Source organism: Theropithecus gelada, chromosome 4 (assembly GCF_003255815.1).
Source record: "Theropithecus gelada isolate Dixy chromosome 4, Tgel_1.0, whole genome shotgun sequence".
Taxonomy (NCBI): Eukaryota; Metazoa; Chordata; class Mammalia; order Primates; family Cercopithecidae; genus Theropithecus; species Theropithecus gelada.
Window position 1 is genome coordinate 40,303,455 of NC_037671.1, and position 23,922 is coordinate 40,327,376.

At 37.0% G+C, this 23,922-nt stretch overlaps 1 protein-coding gene across 2 annotated transcripts in view; it reads left to right on the forward strand.

The window, feature by feature from the left end:
- ZFAND3 (zinc finger AN1-type containing 3) overlaps nt 1-23,922 on the forward strand; it is a 329,450-nt gene that overhangs the window by 164,288 nt on the left and 141,240 nt on the right. The window lies entirely within an intron of this gene.

Here is a 23,922-nt window from a genome sequence, read left to right on the forward strand (position 1 = left end):
GCTCCTTTCACACCTCCCAGCAAGCAGAGGGAGGCGGCTCCAGCCTCCGCCAGCCCAGAGAGGGGCTCCCACAGTACATGGCAGACTGAAGGGCTCCTCAAAAGCGGGCTGAAGGGCTCCTCAAAAGCCCTGCCAGAGTGGACGGGCAGGCTGAGGAGGTGCCGGAGAGCAAGGGCTGCTAGCACGTCGTCACCGCTCATTATTTTCATCCACGTGGGTTCTTTTGACAATTTTTGGTTTGTTTCTTTGTTTTTCCTGTAATTTTTTTTGAAGAGTCTAAGCCTTGATCAAAGTTTGTTTTGTAGTGTCCAACATTCTGCATTTATCTAATTGGTTTCCTCACAATTCAGTTCAGCCTAAACATTTTTTTGGCAGTAATACTTTATTAGATGACATGCATTTGTTACTGCATCACATTCCATAACATCAGATTGTGCTTCTCTTGGTATTGCCATGTTTGATCATGTACTTAAGTTGATGACCACCAGATGATTTCATTGTACACATACGGTTTTCCATCTGTAATTTGTAATCTGGTGAGTCCAATCTCACTTTTGGATTAAAATTTTTATTGTTAAGAAATGTCTTTTCAATCTAGGGAAAAAAAGATATTTAATAGCCTATGTCACCTTTTTTTTGTCTCCTTTATGTGACATAATGAAACCATACAGCTAAAAATACAACCTTTGCTGATTTCTGTTAGTCTTTAAAAAATGATTTTATTTTTATTTTATTATTATTATTATTTTTTTGAGACCGGGTCTCGCTCTGTCACCCAGGCTGGAGTGCAGTGGCGTGATCTCGGCTCGCTGCAAACTCCACCTCCTGGGTTCAAGCCATTCTCCTGCATCAGCCTCCCAAGTAGCTGAGATTACAAGTGCGTGCCACCATGCCTGGCTAATTTTTATGTTTTCAGTAGAGATGGGGTTTCACCATGTTGGCCAGGCTGGTCTTGAATTCTTGACCTCAAGAGATCTGCCCGCCTTAGCCTCCCAAAGTGTTGGATTACAGGAGTGAACCACCGCGCCTGGCCTGTTTTATTTTTATTTTTATTTTTTTTAATTTAATTTTTTTTTTTTTAGATATTCTATGAAATTTATTATTAAGAGATTTCACCAAATATTATGTAATGGCATCTTTGTACAGACAATCTTGTTTTCAAGTTAAGTTATACTTTATGTAATATCATGTAAATAACTGTAAGAAATGCTTCTATTTTAAGAAACCTGTTAATTAGTCTTAAGGTCAAAAAGGAATTTCCCCATCCTATTGATAAATGTGTTATATTTGGTTAACTGCATTCTAATTTTTTCAATATGAACCCCCAGTTATGACTGTGCTTGGTCCATTCTCTCTCTTAATAAGGCATATCATGGACCTCTGCTGGGTGAGGTTATAGAAAGATTTGATGGGTGAATAGTCTGAATTGGTATACTAAATCTAAATAATTATAATAACTAAAATTATGATGTTACATTTAAAAAATAAATAAGACTGACAAAAGTATTTCTATTTCATTAGGTTAAAAGAGCACAAGCATCTCATTGAGTAAACATTGAGATGTTCTACAGCACATTATTGAAACAAATGTTAAAGGGGAAATAATCAAAGTTTAGTTCTCATCTAGACTCTATTGCATTGCTACCTACTTGCTGTCATTCCTTCCTTCCTTCCTTTGCTCCGTATTTCCATCCATTCTTCCTTCATTTTCTCCTTTCATAAACATGTATCAAGCGTATGTCTACTCTGAAGCAAGGAAATACTTTCATTTTACTTTCTCTACATCGGCCTGCATACATTGCTCTAAATAGAAAGGCAGGGTAGACTAGGAAAGAGCAACAGCTTGTGCAAGGCCCAGTCTCACTGCCTAATTCCCATTTGATATACACATCTGTCCCAGTGTTTATTTTCATAAATCTATCAGTTTTATTTTTAAAGAGACTTTTTCCCCAAATTATTGATAACATGAACTGTTTATTGTTACCAATTAAGTATGTGTGCACATCTGTCATTTCCTTTAAAAACTCAGGAATTTAAAGTAAAAAAAGTTTTCTAAAATATTTCATAGCTTGCCTTTACCTTACTCAGATCAAAATTGTCACGTGATAATGATTGGCTTAAATATATTTACATTATACAACACAGTAGTATTTTTGTTTTGTTTATTCAGCATGTAACTCTAAATTCTTTAGACTCTTTGTGATATTTTCATTTTTTGCAAAGATACTGAAATCCTTGAACGAGTGAATGTTACCAATAAAGATAAATCATTATTGAACTACCATTCCAACAGAGTATATCATAGGACCAGTAAAAGAATTGGATTTCTAACTTTTTAAAAAAACATTTAGTTACTAGATTTTTACATTTAGTTACTAGAATTATGTGTCTGTGGTTCAAAGAACAAGTTCATGGAGAGAGACTGTGTGTGTGTGTGTGTGTGTGTGTGTATGTACGTATGTGTGTGTATGTTTTGGCTTCTGTTAGAAAAAATGTGATTACTTAACGATTGTAATGTTATGATCCTGAAGATGATGGAGTCACTGGAGGAAAAATCCTTAAGTGTCTTCCATAGGACAGCAGCTTATTTCCCCTCCCATAGTGGACCAAGGAACCGAGAAAACACTTACTCTTTCATTTGGTTTTTGTTTTTTTTAGAATGGCTTCTGCTCACAATCAGGTTAGGGAGACCACCTGGTGTCTGCCTGTGAATGGGAATATTTATGAGCAGTCTGAAGCAGTTCTTAAGTGTCCACTTCTCTGATAGAGAGAGAGTGCTTATTCCAAGCTCAGACATTACTTTTCCCTCAGAAATTGCCTGCCAACACCCCCCTCATAGTAGAATGACTCATTATGAGCGGCAGTCTTAACATTTTTCATTGTTTTGACGTTGTATGCTTGGCAGGGTGTAGGGTGGTTCTTTACTTCTTCAGGGTGTCTATATTTATCAAATACAATGTAGATGCCTTTATAATATTAAATATGTGATTTGTAACTCTTACTCTTCAATTTCTATCAATAAAGCACAGTTGCTTAGTTACAACTCAGGCTGGATTAAGCAGTTTGTTTTATTTTGTGGCTCACTGGAGTAATTTGAAACAGTGAAGATTTACCAAAGATATAAGGCCAGATTTTTGCAGGTGCTGTTCTGTGTTTTGTAAACAAACATTCATCTTTAGTGGCTAGATGTCAGGCAGGTCCCCCCAAGTTTATTGTGTACAGTAGAGATCAGCCCAGATGTTTCTTATCCGGGGTGGGGGTAAAGAGAGGGTGACCCTAATGATCATGCTCGAGAGTATTATCTTTGGTTGATCCAGTGGTTCTAACTGCCTTTGTTGCAGGCAGTGTGTAGCACTTTAACAGCTCCTTTGAATATGTCAGAATGAGAGAGTAAAAGTTGAGGATAAAAGCAGAAAGGTGATGGCGTGATAATGCTGGAGACACCTGCGTGAAAATATTATATGGATGCGGTATGCCATGTCAGGGCAGCTATTGACTCGGCAGATCCTGTTAACCCCATTTTTTTCTTCTTCTTCTTTTGAGGTGATCTTCTTATTAGAAATTTAATTTTAACCTCTTTCTTGAAATGAGGGAAACTAATCTTGGGTGTCAGTCACATTCATAATTGTAGGGGCAAGCATTTTAGAAGAACTTACTGTTTTCAAGCATTAAATTCTCAACCCAAGTTGTCTTCAGCAACCCAAGGTATTAATATGTCTAAAGAGCCCAGTCTCTTGGTTTCTTGTGCAGGTAGTTTTTGGGTTTATATTAATAAAAGGTTCTAGAGGTTCTAGAATAAAACAGGTTTACCTTTTTGGAAAATTGCATTATTAACATGCAATGATAATTATTTCTTCGCCACGTTGTTGCAAAATTTAATTTTGCAGTGGGAATAAAAAATGTTTAAGAATTCAATTGATACTTATTAATTGTTGCCTATATATGTTATGTACTGTGCCTGGGGCAGGGAAATACAAAGACGAGTAAAGCAGGTCCCCTTCCTTAAATAAAATTTTAGTTTTTAAAAAGCCTTTTAATGAGCACAAAAAGCAAAACAAACACAGTTACTAAGTAAAATGAGTAAAAGTATATTTGAAATATCAAAACGTCAGCATGTGATTTTTTTTAGAGGAAACTATCAAATTATTCTAAATATAAAAATTTTAAATGAAATTTAAAACAGTGAGACTTGGCCGGGCACCATGGCTCATGCCTGTAATCCCAGCACTTTGGGAGGCTGAGGCAGGTGGATCACTTGAGGTCAGGAGTTTGAGACCAGCCTGGCCAACATGGTGAAACCCCGTATCTACTAAAACTACAAAAAAATTAGCAGGGCATGGTGGTGGGCGCCTGTAATCCCAGCTACTTGGGTGGCTTAGGCAGGAGAATTGCTTGAACCTGGGAGGCGAAGGTTGCAGCGAGCCAAGATCACGCCACTGCACTCCAGCCTGGGCTATAAGAGTGAAACGCCATCTCAAAAAAAAAAAAAAAAAAAAAAAAAAAGATGAGACTCTTATCTTTCTTAGCTTACAGAAAAAAATGATTTTTAAGAGCAGATTTTCAGTGGTTATAGTTTTCCAACACTAGACAAATAATGAACACAAAATACGTGCTGCTGTAAGATTATATTGATAGTCTTCACAGTATTTCTCTTCAGCATTATTATCTGATCAACACATATATGAATGGAATAATAAAACTTACATTTATCATACACTTGTTATGTACTTCTTTTTTGTTATCACAAAAGTATAAGTATCCTCAATTTAAATGAGGATGCACAGAGATTAGTAACCATCCCACAGTTAACAGAACTAATAGTTTAGCAGAGCCTAGATTCAAGCCTAGATTCAATCAGATCCTTTATCCAACATTTCCTGAGTTCACTTATTCTTAGCTGCCCCTTTACCCCCTAATAGGTTTTTTCTTTTTTTTTTCTTTTTGTTTTTTTTTTTTTCTGTTGAATATGGTTTGGAAGAAACTGCAAAACTCTTATCTAAAATAAAGGGATACATTAACTTTTCTCTAGGCTCATATTGTAAAAGAAAAAATTCAAGGAAAATTTTGGTTAAGTATATATTTTCAGGTTCTTTCTATATATACATAATTTTGCAGTGTATATATTGGTATTCTTATATTCTACAATATGGGACATTTCCCAAGTTTCTATTTTGTTTTCCAATTATTTTGAATTGTTATGTATTATACCATTGACCTAATTTATCCACGTTTGCTCATCTTTTCCTCTACTTTTGGGATTGTTTTTGTTGTTTCAGTTTTTCACTCTTATACATAACATAGTAATGAACATTTTCTGCATAGCATATTTTTCTTCTGTGGAATTATTTTTGTAGGATAAATTTCCAGGAGGGTCACATGTACTCTTGAACTTCATATGTTAGTTTGTGCCTGGCAGTACCTTGATTATGTGAATTAGGTAGGGAGAAATAAATTTGCAGAATAAAATGTGTTATATTCCTTGTAAAGTCATTTTGCAATATCCAGTCATTTTGCTTATAAATAGTAGAAAGGGGTTTAGTTATTTATACTATTTTCTTATTTCCATTGGGGAAAGTAAGAATTGGGGAGATACAGGCAATATTAAATTAGAAGTGCTTTAACATATCAGTCTTCTTACTTGGCTTAGTCTTTTAGTTCCTATATTTTCAAGAGTATAACTGGTATACAATTCCAGGCCCTATAAGGAAAATGAAGATGGAGGAAAGAATAGTATTGTAATGATAGAAGAGGGTTAAGGAACGCCTGTTGACTCTGATGATAAGAATTATGATGGATTTGTCATTCATACAGAAAGCGAGGAACTTAGCTCAGATGCATGCATAGTGTGAGAGACAAGACTCAAATAAAAATACACAGGCAGTTCATATCGCTAGAGAGCCCCAAGTTAGTTTCTACTTGAGGTTAAGACAGCCGCTGCAAGGAGGAAGGGACAGCTGTTGGGGTAAGCTTGTGAGCACTGTGAAGCACTTCTGTGGTCCCTTGTGCTCCGGGTGAATTAACTGGAGGTGCTTTGCTTTCCTTGTAGAGGGCCATGACCACTGTTTCATTCATCCTTTGAATCCTAGTATATACAGTGCCTGACACATAGTAGTCCCTTAGTAAATGTTTATTCCATTTAGTGGAATTCATAGGTGAGCTTTGAAAAGAGTGGCTAGCACATGTGCAATGAAAATTGTGCTAGAGAAATAGAGGCTTATTGGGCAGATGTACCAGTTTGGTGGGAAGAGACTTTGGTGACTTCAGTGGATGGGTAGCAGAATTGGAAGATTGTTCAGGAAGAAGAGATGGTGTTAACTGCTATATTGAAATTTCCTTTGAAAACTTAGGTTCACACAAAAACCTGCACATGAATATTTATTACAGCAGCTATATAGAATGAGCATTGTATTCTAGTTGATGAAGTTGTTTTTCGTGGGCGTATAGGTTAACAGTTGTGATACTGTTATACATGTATACTGGAATTGAGCAGTTAAATAAATGGATGGTGGAAGCCAGATTTCTCATTGCTGGGGTGGGTATTTACAGAAGAGTAAGAGGAAGAGGCTAGAATGGTCCATGTGGTAATGAATTAGAGAAGGATATATCAGTAATGTGAATACTTAATGGGGATACAGATAGTTACATATAGAAATATTTACAGAGATGAATGTATACACAGATTGGTATACACATATATTTTCTTGCTGTGTCTCCTGAGAGGGCCTAGATGCAGCAACAGTGATTATATGTAGCACCTAGATCCTGGTTTGTAATAACCATTCTCCAATAGAAGCAACCAGGGCTCTTGGAGAAGTGGTCAGTTCTAGGACTGCAGTAGGAAATATACAAAATGAGCTTTGAATGTATTATAGTGCTAAAAAGTAAAGAAGTGCTTTAAAAAACCCCACAATGAGGGGGGCTTTGTCAGAGGGACACAGGAGCCAACTGAAGAGCTCCCAGTGGCCCAAGCTGAAAGGAACTATTTGAGCAACAGAATAAAATACTAACAAGTTGTAACCCGAAGTATGAAATAAATATCCGTGAGTCCATACTGATATATAAGTAGTGATAGATAACTAAAAGGGGGAGAAAGAGATAAATTTGCCATGTAGCATTCCAAATAATTTATGTAGATACTCTCCCATTAAGGAGCAAGGGTAGCCTGACTCTCTTTTCCTTAAGTGTGGGCTGTGTCCATGATTTCCAAGTGTGGAAAGGGCGGGAAAGTAACTTTAATGGAGAAACCTGACAAACACGGCCTCAGCCACGTGATCAAGATTAACATCAGCAGTGATAACTCATGTTGATTGCATATAGCCTTGATATGGTGTGATGAGAATGGCCTCTGTGATCTTCCTCCAATCCCGTTAATCCAGTTTAACCATGAGAAAAATCAGACAAACCAAATTGATGAGCATTGTACAAAATACCTGACCAGTACTCTTCATAAGTGTCAAGGTTATCAAAAACAAGGAATATCTGAGAAACTGTCACAGTTAAGAGGAACATAAAGAGACACGACAACTAAATGTAATGTGGTGTCCTGGATGAGATCCTGGAATGGGAAGAGAACATCAGGTAAAAACTAAGGAAATCTGAACAAGTATGGACTTTATTATAGTTAATAGAGTGTCAATATTGGCTCATTAATTATAACAAATGTACCATACTAGTGTAAGATGTTAATGATAGGAGAAATTGGCTCCTGAGTATATAGGAATTCTCTGTACTATCCTGGCAACCTTTTTATAAATCTAAAACTATTCTAAAAAATAAAGCTTTATAGATTCCATTGATTAGAAGGAAAAAATAAATAAAGCTTTTTTAAAAAAGGAAAATACTGGGTGGCACAGGTAGAATTGCTTTTACTTATCTCCCTAAAGGAATTTAAACAATTTTTTAAAAAATAAAAGCAAATTCAGATACCAAACAAACCAAAAAGCTTCCTGTGATGATCCTGAGAGGTTTTGAGATGATCTTGATCTCAGATTGATACTGATCATTTGCAAGACCCAAAGCACCTTCCATTAATTAATTAATTAATTATAAATTCTTCTCATCTAATTCTGAAATTGAGAAACAAACTGGATTTCCCATGCCCTCCAAACAAGTTTATGAAAGAGTGAAAATAGATCCTGACGGTATTAGTTCATTCTCATGCTGCTATACAGACATACCCAAGACTGGGTAATTTATAAAGGAAAGAGGTTTAATGGACTCACATTTTGGCATGGCTGGGGAGGCCTCACAATCATGGCAGAAGGCAAAGGAGAAGCAGAGACACATCTTATATGGTGGCAGGCAAGAGAGCTCGTGTAAGGGACCTCCCCTTTATAAAACCATCAGATCTCATGAGACTTATTTACTATCAGGAGAACAGCCTGGGAAAGACCTGCCCCCATGATTCAGTTACTTTCCACTTGGTCCCTCCCATGACACATAGGAATTATGGGAGCTACAATTCCAAGATGAGATTTGGGTGGGGATACAGCCAGACGATATCACTGACTGAGTCTTGTGCCTACCTTCTGCCTAACACTTTTTTCTTTTTAGAAGTAGAAATATTCATGAATGAGAAAATTATAGGCGCTGGACCTTCCTCTGATGCACTGAATAAAGCTCAGAGTTCACTCTAATCACACTTGAAGGAGAATAGGTTGAAGAATGCAGGGTAATTTAGAAATGCAAGAATGCTTGTATATCCTTTGGCAAAGGAGATTTTTAAAAAATCTTCAAAATACTCTGACCACCCTTAGTGTAGGAAGTATTCTAACTAACTCATTTTCATTCATTCTTCTTAAATAAGTTACTCTCTCTTGACCTGGAGTAGGATAGTCCCAACTTCCAGTTGAATAATACTCTTAATTCCCTAGAAACAATGCTCTGTTATTTCTGAAACTGGTTCACTGCTCTCCTCTTCACAAGTCCATTACTACTAGTGTTTGACCTTCTGGAAGGCACAAGGTGCTCCTGAAATCATAGGGCTGGGAACTGAAGGGCTGATGCAAATGTATCTTGTAAGACAGTCTGTGTTCTGTTACAAATGATGTCCATCCTGGTGTTCTTTCCTGCTCATTTCATTTTGTGTTCCTAGGATCTTTGCACAGAGCAGAGCAACATAAACTGTATTACAATCTTATCTTTTAGTGGGCTTTTGGCCAGAGGTTCAGAGCTCTAGGATTTAGAATTTCTTTTTACTTCATAAAATCACAGGGTTGATGTTAGCACTCGTTCTTTTTCAGCCATTAATTCATCCCTTGGTCATACGTAAATAAACTAAATTTGTATGATGTAGTTGGTGGAGCGAGATGTCTGGTTTATTCAGCTTGGAAAACCTTTTTCAGAACATGGATAAACTTGTATTTGTGCATTCCAGTAGCTTCCGGCAAGCTCCGTAGAGAAGGTCAGAGGAATAAAAGTAAGGACAACTCCTTTGTCCCTAGGAGTAAAAAGTAGTTGCACACAAGAAAATTGAGTTATGACTGTTGGTCTGATACCTTTTCTTTTTTTCTTTTAGTCTTTTCTTTTAGTCTAAATATTGATATATTAGGTGAATACAGAGTTTAGCATCCTTGATCTAATTTATTGTATTACTAGAGAAGTACGTGTTTTTACCAGTGAAAATACAGTCAAGTGTGAACATTTTAAATGCGGAAAGCCTGAGATTTTGTCCTATTCAATAAAAAGCCTGATTTGTAGAATACTCAAGAGATGTTGTTTTCCTTAAGAAAATATACTATAAATATTCACGTGTACTAAGCCTATATAAACATAAACTAGGCTTAATTCAACAATAAATACCTGCCAAGCTCTATGAAGACATAATGGATACAAGGATGATACCCTCAGGAAGCTTACAGTTTAGTTCTAAATTATACTACTGTATATATATATTTTTTTAAGAAAACAGTTTAACATCAAATGTTTCCCAAGTTTACTTTTTGCATAGCGCATACACTTTTAGGAAAATATATTACAAAATGATATTCTAGGCTAGATATGTTGGCTCACACCTGTAATCACAGTACTTTGAGAGACTGAGGTGGGCGGATTGCTTGAACCCAGGAATCCGAGACAAGACTAGGCAATATGATAAAATCCCATCTCTACAAAAAATCCAAAAATTAGCCTGGCTTGGTGGTGTGCCTGTAGTCCCAGCTTACTCAGAAGGCTGAGAGAGGAGAATCACTTGAGCCCAGGAGGTGGAAGTTGCAATTGCCACTGCACTCCAGCCCAGATGAAAGAGTGAGATGAGACCCTGTCTCAAAAAAAAAAAAAACAAACCAACAACAATAAAAACAAAAGAAAACACCCCATGATAGTCCACCATTTGTTCAATGCTACTTTAGATCATCTTTTTTTTTTTTTTTTTTTTTTTTTGAGACGGAGTCTCGCTGTGTCGCCCAGACTGGAGTGCAGTGGCGCGATCTCGGCTCACTGCAAGCTCCGCCTCCCGGGTTCACGCCATTCTCCCGCCTCAGCCTCCGAGTAGCTGGGACTACAGGCGCCCGCCACCACGCCCGGCTAGTTTTTTGTATTTTTTTAGTAGAGACGGGGTTTCACCATGTTAGCCAGGATGGTCTCGATCTCCTGACCTCGTGATCCACCCGCCTCGGCCTCCCAAAGTGCTGGGATTACAGGCTTGAGCCACCGCGCCCGGCCAACTTTAGATCATCTTAAAGGAAAAAGCAATCAGTATGACACCAAGTCTCTAGAATTTTGAGGATTGGTTGATATTGTCTCCCAGTGGATGAGAGAGCAGATCCTAATTTTTTTCTGTGAGCAGATTCTCTGACTTCATCTGGGCCTTCCCTATGCTAAGTTCAATTATTGATATTTTCTTTTTAAAAAGCCATGTACCTTGCTAACACAAGAAGAGAGCTGGGGAGAAAATGCCACTCTTGGATGGAATGATTGTAATTATCAAAACCAGAAGGCCATCAACATTGCCTCCAATGATGATAGGCAAAGAATGTTACTCGTCATCTTTCAGGAAGATGACAGTAATCTTAGTTCATTGGTTCTCTATATTCAGCCCCTCATATACAGATTTGTTGAAAGGATCCACAGTTCAGTTACATTTCTTGGTAACAGCTTAGAGTGAACCAATGAAATCTCTGCAGCCATGGTTACATTTTCTTTATGTGATGTGATGGCTTAGCTCACTGAATGCCATTCTTCCACATGCTGAACTAAATTGCTTTCATAAGTGTTTTTCTGACTTTGGATGCACAAAGTATAGGCCTGAAATGAAAGCTAATGAAATGAAAGGATGCACTGCCATAGTCATTTGCCTCCTCTCCACTATACCACTGTATTTTAATTTAGTTTATAATAATTAAGACATCTTGTACATTGTATTTTATTATAAATGCAGTTAGTGAAATTTGAGTACATGAACCTTTAGTATTAAAAACCATCCCGAATCTTTTTTTTTTTTTTTTGAGACAGTGCCTCACTTTGTCGCCCAGGCTGGAGTGCATCAGTGTTATCTCAGCTCACTACAACCTCTGCCTCTTGGGCTCAAGCAATCCTCCCACCTCAGCCTCCCAAGTAGCTGGGACTACAGACATGCACCACCACACTCACCTAATTTTTGTGTTATTTTTGTAGAGATGGGGTTTTGCCATGTTGACCAGGCTGGCCTTGAACTCCTGAGCTCAAGTGATTCGCCCACCTCAGCCTCCCAAAGTGCTGGGATTACAGGCGAGAGCTACAGTGCCTGGCTAGTCCAGAATCTTAACATTGCTATTTGTGTATCTTTTTCCTTCTGCCTTCAGGGAACCCCTCAATCACTGCTTATTACTGTGAGTTCACTCTGACCTGCCATCGCCTTCTGTCATTTGAATGAAAAAACTAATTTATTTTTTCTTGACTCTAATATTGTTTAAGGGGCAACTCAACTTTTCTTTCTCTCAGCTTTTCTCATTAATATTGTTATCTTTTATATCAAACTGAAGGATGGCTAAGTCCCTTTATCCAGCTATCCAGGGTCAACTTTCTAGGTTTTACAGTGGTCCCTTGGAGGATTTTTGGAGTCCTGTATTTTAAAAATTTGGTCATATGGGGTTTGGTGTAAAAGATGCAGAGAGGCCATGGGAAGGAATTCCAGTTTGTATCCCAGAACTTGAGTATATTCAGGTTGAGATCTTGATTGTCAAAAACTTGTGTATTTTGAAGGTGATTTCCGATAGTACATATTTGGTAGAATCTTACCAAGGAGGCATTTGATTTCCCACATGTTTGCTCATAGCATTATATTGCTTGCCTTGGTGATACGGTCAGTGTTCCTCCTCTGTAGGATTTTTATTTCTTTTTAATTTTTCTTTTCTTTTTTCTTTCTTTCCTTTCCCCTCTCCCTCCCCCTCTCCCCGTTTCCCTTTCCCCCTCTCCCTCTCTCCATCCCTCTTTAGGACAGCAGTGTCCTGATAGAGGTAACACACTTGGAAATGCTAAAGCTGTCTACACACACACACCCACACCCACACCCCCCACACGCACCAATGAATAAGTAGGTCTTCAGATTGAATGGTATTAAATGTAACAATATTTTCATTTATACTTTGATCCTATATTTTCTAAATTTTGAATATTAGAATGTGCAGAATATAAATTTATAATCTTCAGACTTGAATTTTTAGCCCAATACATGATGTTATTGTAGAGTACGAATGGTATGGAAAAATGAAATCGAGAGATAATTCTCAATCTTTATTTTTAATCATTTAAAGTCAGAATTTTTGTCTCTTCCATTAAATGTCTAGCTGTAACACAGATGATCACCATGTGGTAAAGGTATGCCAGACTGAAAAAGAGAGTGGCAGTTCTTTTGGGGGCTCAGTAATTAGAGCTTACCTAAAACCCAAGATGTTGAACTAGAAAATCACTGTGGTCTCTTCTGATTCTAAAAGTTGGCGATTTTCTTGACATCACAAATTCATGCAGTTGCATGTGCGAATAGTGAGATGCTCAACCTGTAACAAGAAGAGATAGATCATCTTCAGTCAGATAATCAGCTTCTGGGTGGCTGCGAAGTTTTTATATGAGTAAGATCAAAAATGAGAGTCTGCTCAGCAGATATGCAGGGAGTCTGATAAATTTCTTTAGTGCCATTTCAAACCCCAGGAGCTCCACATATGATGGTTTTATTTTGGGCTCTGTTATGGACGTATTCTATATATCTACTCTCACTCTACGGATCTGTCTAAGCATGTTTTGATAAAGAGTATTGAAGTCTCAAAGATGGGTTTTAATATCTTTACCAAAAGATGGCAGACATTGACAGATAGTTTCTAAGGATAATTCCTTGCAATCAAATCTTATTTTCTTTATAATGCCAGTATATAAAATGAGTATAGGTGTGCATTATTACATTATCAGTAAGAACTAACAGTTGATTGCCGAAGTATACTTCCAATGGCATCTGACTTTTCTAGATCAGAATCATGTAATGTGGTAGAAAGAGTTCTTAAATAGGATTGACAAGCCTCTATCCTTCCCTCTCTGTTTTGAGCACTTGGGCAAGTCATTTGAACTACCTGAGAGACAGTTTACTTGTTTTTAGAATGAATCACTTTTCTTATAATGATGGATTTTAAAAAATCATTTTAATTATTATAAAGTTATTACATTCTGCATAGTTAATAAAGGGTGACATGCCAAGAGAAGAATATTACAGCTGAAAAATCTTAATTTCATCAGGTTTTCAGAACAGTTTTTAAAACAGTATTGAAAACATTACTATGTTTTTATACTTCTTCACTGTGTATGAGGAAAAGCTGACTACTTGAGCGTTGTTATCAATCTACACTAAACTAGATGTACAGTTCAGGGGACATCAGCACATATATGGACATTTGGCAGATTTCTTGAGCCGATAATTCTGGTCCTTCTCTTTTAAAAGTTCTTAATTAGGTAATCACGGATAATTGAAGCAGAAAAGTCTTCTTATGGTGTGCTAAGTAAACACAGATGAAGACAGAGTCAGCTGACTTCAGCAACTCTCTGCATGGTGTGTCTCTGAGACTTACATTGAAGATGTATAATATGGGTTACTTTTACTTCATTTTTTTGTAGTTACAGCTTCTGCATGTATCATGCCCCAGAAAAAGGTCATCATTTTCCCATTATGACATACAGTATACAATTGATAGTTTTTTTTGTGGGGAAGGTGTTGGGGAAGAAAGTGAGTTTAATGGACCTGAGGTAATGTTTAATAACAGGAGATGTAAGTTAAATTAACCAGCTGTTGTATGTCTGTATGTTTGCTGTAATAGAATGTGGGATAGTGAGAAATTTCACACTAATTTTATTCATACTAAACAATTCTAATTGTTTCTTTTTTTTATATAAAAAATATGTGAAATTTGTCTAATTAAGAGGCTATCCTTTCTAAATTAAATATAAATTTGGCTTTCTTCTGGAATTCTGCTGTTTCCAGTGCTTTTTGTCCTCATTAGTATTATTAATGCAAGACAACCTGCTTGCATGCAGCTAAGCATAGCTTCTTTGTTATGTATAACACAGAGTGAGCAGGGTGTACAAAACTCGTCTGCATGCTTCTCAGAAAACTTATGTGTAACACTGCCATGTGCTAAGCCTATGGAGCTGAGGAAGAGGGTATTTTTGTTTGTTTGTTTGTTTGTTTTTTAAATTGATAGTTTTGGCTCAAACTTTGGAGGGAAGAAGAAATGATGTGGATTCCGTGAAATCACAGGATGTCCAAGTTCCAAGGGCTTTAGGAATTGTCTCATATCATGTGTCTAAATATTGCACCCCTGCCCCTCTTCCAGTCCAGACTCATCCAAGAGAGTCAGCACAATTCCATTAGTAAATGAAGTCACAACTTGGGGATTGATGGAGAGAATTAATAAAAAAAGGTCACAAGTGGTTCCAGGTGCTCCTGCAGTCGTACACACATACTCTGTTTAGCATCCTGAGTTCTCAGAGAAGGAAGAGGTGTGGAGAAATTATTTGAATTTGGTCTCAGATTTTTTTATTGGGTTAAAGAGTTTTTAAAAATTAGAGTGAACAGAAAGTGATGATATACACTTGCCAACTTTTATTCATTTGGACATTTAAAAGGAAAATCATCACCATAGAGTTATAAATAAATTATAACAAATGTAACAATGTAGCATATATTTAGCTTTATGAAAAACTGATATTGTCCTTCTCATTTAACTATAAAAATTTCATCACTGACTGGATGCATGGTGGCTCATGCCTGTAATCCTAACACTTTGGGAGGCTGAGGATACATGCTTGTAATCCTAGCACTTTGGGAGGCTGAGGCAGGAGGATTGCTTGAGCTCAGGACCAGTAAAACTCTGTCTCTACAAAAAATACAAAAATTTGTTGGGCATGATCATACATGCCTGTAATCCTAGCTCTTGGGAGGCTGAGTTGGGAGGATCACTTGAGCCTAGGAGGTCAAGGCCCCAGTGAGCTATGATTGTGCCTCTGCACTCCAGTCTGGGTGACAGAGTGAAACCCTGTTTCAATTTCAAAAAAAAAAAAAAAAAAAAAAAAAAAAATTCACGTAGTTCATTGCCTAGGATTTAGGAATTGCTAATCGAGTAGTTATAACCTGAAGAATAATTTAACAGTATAAATTTTAAATTTAAAACTATGGTATTAGCCTATATCACCTCTAAGTGAATTCTTGCCTGATGCAAGATGTGATTCCTGCACAGCCACAGAAGGGTATTTTTAACTACTTTTAGGCTCAATAGCTAAAGAAGCTTTTGGAAAATTTGAACACAATTGAGAAAGCAACCCACATCCATTTCCGTAGGTGCTCACAAAGCTGGGTGGTGGTGTACGTTGTCATGTTGAGTTATTTACAAATACAATTTTTGTGAGACTGTGGAAGGGATAACTTGAAATCTTAAAGAATGATTTAGGGCCTTGTTACCCAAAGTCTGATCCAGGGACCAGCTACATTAATAGCACTTGGGAGCTGCTGGAAATGTGGGCCTCACCCCAGACCTGCTGAATCAGAATCTGCATTTTAACAAGATGCCCAGGTGATTCACATGCATAGCAGGTTTGAGATACTGATTTAGAGTACCTTTCTGAAAACAAGGGTTTCAATTAGGTAACTTTCACATAGCCTTTGCCTTATCTAATTAACAAGTGTTCCAAAACCAGGATTATTAGAGGAAATGGGTTGTTTAGAATAGCAATTAAGACTAGCCTTAAAAAAAGGTAATATAGAAAGGCCTTGAGACCTGCATTAAAGATAATATAGCTTATAATTAGCTTATCAATTAGATATACATGGGTGTATCTAAAGAGCTTGAAAACTGTTTTTAAGGTTTTTCTTTTCTGTCTTGATTTTATATTTAGGAAAACCCAGGTAAAATCACAAATAGAGGAATATTTTTTTAAGCAGGAAGATATTTATATAACAATTTTTGGACCAAACAGTTAAGAAGTGAGAGAATTTTGAAATGGAAGCAAAAGTTGAAATCTGTCTTAGAATTAATCTACTCCATCCCTTCTCTCCCAGCAGTTTGAGTGCTCTGTTTAAAGCTAGAATTTTGAGCATGAGAATGCGACTCTGGACAACAGAGAGATTTTTTCTCTGTCTCCCCTCTTCTCTTTCTCTCCTTCTATGTCCCCCTCCACCACCATCTCTCTCATCTTCTTCCCTTTGTCACCACCCCATTTCTTTTTTCTTTCTCCTTTTCCTCTTCCCTGTCCCTACCCAGGATTGTTTTACTGTTAGCCAGGTTAAGTTTAAGCTTCTTGAGGACTTTAGTACTTAAAACTATGGCTCACTTTTAAGACTAGTTGAAGGGTACAGATTTAGATTTGTTCAACATGATATGATGTATAAAAAGAATCACAGTGGGATTTCTACTAATGGATATGTAAATATATGATCATTCCTTTTATGCTTGCATCCAGGGTTTAATTAATCCTTTGGTAATTAAGAATCCCCTCAAAGTTTGCCTGTGAGCATATTGTTCAGACCAGCTGTTAGCTCTTATACTAAAATTGGTTGCCTTGCAGACCTGTGTTATCAGTAGTAAGTACCTCAAAAGTCACTCAGGAGGAAAACTGAATGGAAGACCTGAAGCAGAGGGAATCTTCATTGTATACCTTTTTGTGCCTTTTGAATTGAGCCCTTCGAGTATATTACTAATCAAATAAATAGTTAAATAAAATTTAAAGAGAAAAGTTTCTAAACTTTTTCACTAAGAATATGTGAACTCTGATGTCAGGTACTGTTTGGTGGAAGGGGAGAAAATACCAGGTATGGGTAGCATCTTAACAAGTGATAAATGCTTTTGACTTTATTTCTCACTGACATTCTGTACTTTTGATGGTGTATTTCTTCTTTCTACTGACCAGCAAGTAAGTTCCAAAATACTGCTGAATATCAGGTTAGAAAAGAGCCAGTGTTTATTTCCCACCCTGCAGTCTTCAGTGTAAATATCTGAAAATGGTTACATTGGGAGAGACAAAAAGATCTTCCAAATCTCTCTTATACATCTGTTAGTCTACAAGAGCTTGCCAAAACTGTTTTCTGAACTTTTACAGGATCCTGCTATATAACCCAGCATACACAGCCACCATCCAGATTTTGTTTTAAAAGTAGATGTGGTTTAATTTATATTGAAGGAGGATTAGGTCTCTTCCTTCATCTTATACTCACATAGAAATATAGAAATCTGTCTGCTTTGATCTGAATATGTTTTAAGAGACAATATTATGACTGGTGGTTACCATTGCCTTTTAAGTTATAAACAGTATGTAACCACTTGCCAGAATTAACAAATAGGTTACAGTTACATTACATTCTTTTGAATCTGAAATTTGATATTTTATCACTTGTTTTCACCTTTCTGCTGAAATGAAAATTTGTGAGGAGTAGGGGCGCAAGACAAAAAAATGTTTATTCTATGTCTGTCAGATAACTGGCAGAGTTAAGTTCCTATGGCATATTTCTAGTCGCAAAAACGTCACTAAATGTCTAAAGACCAAAACACTTCTAACATTGAATATTGACATAAATGTGAACCGTACATACATTTAAGACAGAAACTAAGCACAAGATATTTACCCAGTTATTCCAGCTCAGGGTGCTAGGTGAGAACCAGCCCTGGAGAGGGCACCATCCCATTGCAGGGTGCACTCACACTCACTCGTACTGGAACTGTTTAGACTCATCAGTGAACCTAGCATGCATAGCTTTGGGATGTGGGAGGAGTACGCAGAGAAAAACCATGCGTGCATGGGGAGAAGGTGCGAACAATACAGACAGTGGCCCTGGTTGGGAGTTGATTTTTTCCCCCGTTACCATCCTTCTGATGAAGTGATGTTGAAGGAAACAGTGTTATTTGAGGAGCTGTTGTACTGGACTTTAACTGGGATTTTGAAAGTTTATATCTAATACTGTCATTTTGATTAGACTAATTCCAGTTTGGTGATATGCTGCTTGCTTTTGTCTTCAGCTGTTGTCTTTTCATGCCCTTGTTAGAGCTTCAGTGAGAATATAGTAATGACAGATTGTGAAAAGTTTTAACTTTTCTGTTTTAGTTTGTTAATGTAGTTGAACCTTTCTCTAAATACTTTGTATGCAGAGTATAAAAGATAGCTGATGAATGCTTAATTGCAAGGTCACATAGATTTAAGATAGATGTTCTCATAGGGCTATGTTTTACATGTCTAATAGTTTGTGATTGTGTCAGGACCCTGAAAAGAATTTGGACCTATAATTTGTGACTCCACTCTGGTGAAATATGCAACTTGATAGCAAAGTCTTCCTTTACCAATTGAATTCAGTGTGAGTCACATCACTGGTATATTGGCTGTGCCTAAGATTATATTTGCCTTTTGTGGTAGATTAAAAAAACACAACATTTTGTATATGTATAAAGAATCCTATACTTAAATGACTAAATTGCTTATAAAAAAGAATTATATACATAGGTACATGATTACGTGTTTTTAAGAAGTAATTACACCCTTTATGAAATTCATAGGTGATGTATGGTGGTGTATAAAATCAGAATTGGAGTAGATATCTGTTGTAGTCTATACTCTGTTTTTAGCTGGTAACCTTGAGCAAGTTACTTGTGTGTATTAATTTCCTTTTATGAAAATAAGAAAGTTGGCAATGTGTTATCTGCAGTCTCTCAATGGTCTGTGATCATCTGATTTTATGTAGTTCAAGGCAGTTTCATAGGATCAAGAAGTACATTGGCTAAGATACTTTAGTAAGTGATTGAAAAAAAACTGATGATGATGTTGGAAAGAGCAGAAGAAACAATATTAACGTTTATAGTATTTGTAGCAAAACAAATTTATATTAAGGACAATAGATGTTCAGAACCAGCCTGGAGTGTCTTCAGACGTCCTTTTAACATTCTTTCCTGAGGCTTACTCTTCCAACCAGGACCCAGTGCTCTCTCCTTTCTGCTCCTCCATATTCCTATCCCAGTACTCATTGAAACTCTGACACCTATCTTTTTCCCAGTCATTGACCCATATCTTGTGCCTCCATGCTGCATTAAAAATTTTCTGGTTCCATCCAACTAACATGATAAACTATGTTGATTAAAAAAATAGTTTTATTGAGATATAATTCACGTTCCATAAAATTCACCCATTTAAGGTGTACAATTCAGTGGCTTTTAGTGTATTCTTAGTTTTGCACTCATCACCTCAATCTAATTTTAGAATATTTTTATCTCGCCAGAACGAAACTCGGTACCCGTATACTATATTGACTTGATCATGTTTAATGTGGATCCCTAACCATGTGTTCGCACAATAATTGAGGACTTTTAAAAGACCATTTCATAACTTAAAAGCGTGACTCTACTGTGGAGGCTTAGGTACTGTTGTAAGGGTGTAAAACAGGCCATTTTGGTGCTTCCCATGCTGTGCTGCTCTGCCCGCTAATGAGGGTGGGTTCTGAAGTTGTAGTGAATGAATTTCTCCATTTATATTTTATTAAGGATTAGGAGTCAGTTTGAGGGGTAGCTGTGCTTTTTTCTGAGGGTTCTATGGCTGGCCAGCATAGTGATGACCATGTGAGCACAATGATAAGGAGACATGTTCCAGACTTAATGTAGTAAGCAACAATGACTGAATGCTGCTTCTCTGTGTTGTGGACAGTAAATTAATAACCACCTATAAATGTTTCCTGCATGTGTTTATCTTTACATGTAGAAACCTGTAAATATTCATTATGGGTCCTTCAAGATCCAAGGGGGAAAAATTATTTGCCTGTATGTATGTCTTCATTTTAACTATCTTTTTTTCATTTTTCTTCTGATTTATTGTCTTGACCTATTAGGCGTTAGAATCAGTTTATTTTATAGGTTTTTAGTGAAATTTTAAATCAGCTCTTTTGAGATATATAATTTTGTAAAATAAAACTGATTAGTAGTATAATTTTTTGCCATATGTATACAGCTATATAACCACCACTGCAATCATTACACACACATTTCCATCTCCCTCAAAAGTTTCCTTGTAAGTTTCCTTGTACTTCTTTGTAGTCATCCCTTTCCCTCACCCTGGCCTATGACAAACAGGGACCTGTTTTCTGTCACTATCATTTTGCTTTTTCGCCCCCAACCTTTTTTTCTTTTTTTTTTGAGACGGAATCTCACTCTGTCACCCAGGCTGCAGCGCAATGGCGCAATCTTAGCTCACTGCAACCTCCATCTTGCGGGTTCAAGCAATTCTCTTGCCTCAGCCTCTTGAGTAGCTGGGATTACAGGTGCCCACCATCATGCCTGGCTAATGTTTTGTATTTTTAGTAGAGATGGAGTTTCACCATGTTGGCCAGGTTGGTCTCGAACTTCTGACCTCAGGTGATCCGCCTGCCTTGGCCTCCCAAAATGCTGGGATTACAGGTGTGAGCCACCGCGCCCGGCCCAATCTTTTTTTTTTTTTTTTTTAAATTAAAGAGATGAGGACTCATTGTGTTGCGCAGCCTGGTCTTGAACTCCGGGGCCCAAGTGAGCCTCCCACCTCAGCCTCTCAAGAAACTGGGACTTATGGGTGCATGTCACTGCCTGGCTCATTTTGTTTTTTCTAAAAATTCGTATTAATGGATGCATACAGTTGTGTCTGGCTTGTTTCAATTCGCATAATACGTTTGGGACTCATTCATGTTGTTGCATGTATCAGTAGTTTGTTCCTTTTCATTGCTTTCCATTGCATAGATTCACCACAGTTTGTTGAGCTGATCTGTATGTGGGTTATTTCCAGTATTGGAGTATTTTAAATTGCTGTAGACCTTTGAGTACCGATCTTTGTATGAACGTATGCTTTTATTTTCTTGCATAAATACACACGGTAGAATTTTGGGGTTGTATGATAAAGTATAGCATAGCAGCTGTATGCTTAACTTTATAAGAAATTGCCAAACTGTTTTCCAGAGTGGCCGTATCATTTTACATTCCCGTTAGTAGTATATGAGAGTTCCAGTTGCTCCATATCCTTGCCAACACCTGGTATTGTCAGTCTTTAAAAAATTTTAGTCATTCCAGTGAGTGTGTGGTGATGTCTCATTGTAGCTTTAATTTGCGTTTCCTTTTGGTTCATGGATTTGTACTTTGTGGCATTTATGCTAAAAGTACCAAGGGGGAAGAAAGTTGTTTTTTCTTCAGATTGTTATCATCTTGGTTTGTGACTTGTATGTTCTCAGAACATTATTTGATTCTCCACAATCAGTAGCACAATTATTTTTATATTAATTGGTTTTATAATAGAGTTGTCCAGAACTCTATTACACTTAAAATATGATCAAACACTATAAATTATTGTATCATTTATGATCACACCTGATGAATTAAGAGGATTCAGGGTAGGTAAAACCTTACGTAAATCTTTGGAAAATGGTTTTAACCTGTTTCTCAATTAAAACATAGCTATATTTCTTGTCATTCCTTTTTTGGAAACTATAATATGAAAGTTCAAAATGTAAAAAAGAAGATATACTTAAAATTAGACATTTCATAGTTGGGATATGGTATAGTACTTTGAAACAAATTCTGTATTAGTATTTAGAATTGAGATGTTTAGCACACACTGCGTCAGTTATGTTAAATGGTGGGGACGGGGTGTGGCAGGCAGTAGTGGAATGTAGAATGCTGCTGTATGCTATGTAATGTAAGCATCTCCATTCCTACTGGAGAAGTTGCATCTTGTTCTCAAGAAGCACAGAGGGAGAAATTTGGTAAAGTACCAAGTAGTTGAATGAAATACAGGACATAGCAGATAAATTTTGTATATACTAATCAGTGTAACTCAAATCGGTAACTGTATTTGATATCCTAACTGGGTAGCCATATTGGATATCCAAACTGTTAACACTTCATTACCCTGAAGAGCTTCCTCCTTTCTTTCTGATAGTTGTTTTTTTTTTTGTTTTTTTTTTTGAGACAGTCTTGCACTGTCACCCAGGTTGGAGTACAGTGGCGCAATCTTTGCTCACTGCATCCTCCGCCTCCCAAGTTCAAGCAATTCTTCTGTCTCAGCCTCCTGAGTAGCTGGGACTACAGGTGTGCACCACCACGCCCGGCTAATTTTTGTATTTTTAGTAGAGACTGGGCTTCACCATATTGGTCAGGCTGGTCTTGAACTCCTGACCTCGTGATCCAACTGCCTCGGCCTCCCAAAGTGCTATGATTACAGGCGTGAGCCACCGTGCCTGGCGGATAGTAATCTTTAATCTTTATGTGATGAGGGGTCCAGAAATCTTAACTTGAATGGCAATTAAAGGCCTTTGAGAAAGTAGGGGAGGGTGATGGATACATCAGCCTTGGCCACCCTCTAGTGGCTGCTCTGACCATAGTGCAACTTCAGTTGATGCTCTTAAGTGTACAGGAGGGGGAATGACTGAGGGGCTTGTTGTTTATACAAAATTATTTTTTGTATTACAGAGTAGAACAAACATCTGGAGTAATCTAGAAGAATAACTTTAGTAAGGAGTTACCTTAAATATCAACATTGGTTATCTGGGTACTAGGATTATGGATGATTTTATTTTCGTAATTATACTTGAGTGTATTTTCTAAATCTTAGTCAACTTTTTGTTTTAAGCCAGATAAATAGAAAGGGAGACTCACTGATCATCTCTTTGTGCCAGATACTGTTATATATATCATTCCTAATTCCTAATACACGAATTTGAGTTACATTGACTAGTATATACAAAATTTATGTCCTGTATTTTATTCAACTTCATTTGGAGTTTTAATGGAACACTATCATTCGCTAACATTTTTGTGGCACAGACTTCTTGCTGATGTTGTCTACCAGAATGTCCTTTGATTCTACTTCAGTCTTGCCCAGTAAAGTCATCTTTCTCCCTTAATGAATATCTCACCTTTTTTCGGGACCACTCACCAGTCTGTGAACCTTCAAAATAAATACATTCCATGTTCTTATTCATGTTGACATATGTTTGATGTAGTACATACTGCCGTCTGTTGTAGTTATTTATGTGTATTGCCTATTTCCTAGCTTTGCATCCTACAGCCCCAGAACAGCACATAGAAAGCACATGGTATTTGCCTAAAACCATATATCGACAGCTTCTACCTGCCTCAGTTTGTGATGTAATGGTATTTGACTTATTTAATCAGTTGCTTGGCATTGTAGCACATTTTCCTAGAACCAGTATTTCAAATGGTGTATAGGTGCCTAGGCCCTAAAATACTGATTTTTAAACTTTGCCACACATTTAAAAACTGGAGAGTTAAAAAAACAAAAACAAACCTCCAATGTCCAGGTCATACCCCATACAAATGGAATCAAAGTATTTGGAATGGAAGCCAGGTATCAGTATTTTAAAAAAAGATACCCCACATCATTTGAATGTTCAGCAAAAGTTTATGAACTACTGCCCTATTTAATCTATACTGCATGGATACTGAAGTTAAACTCCTG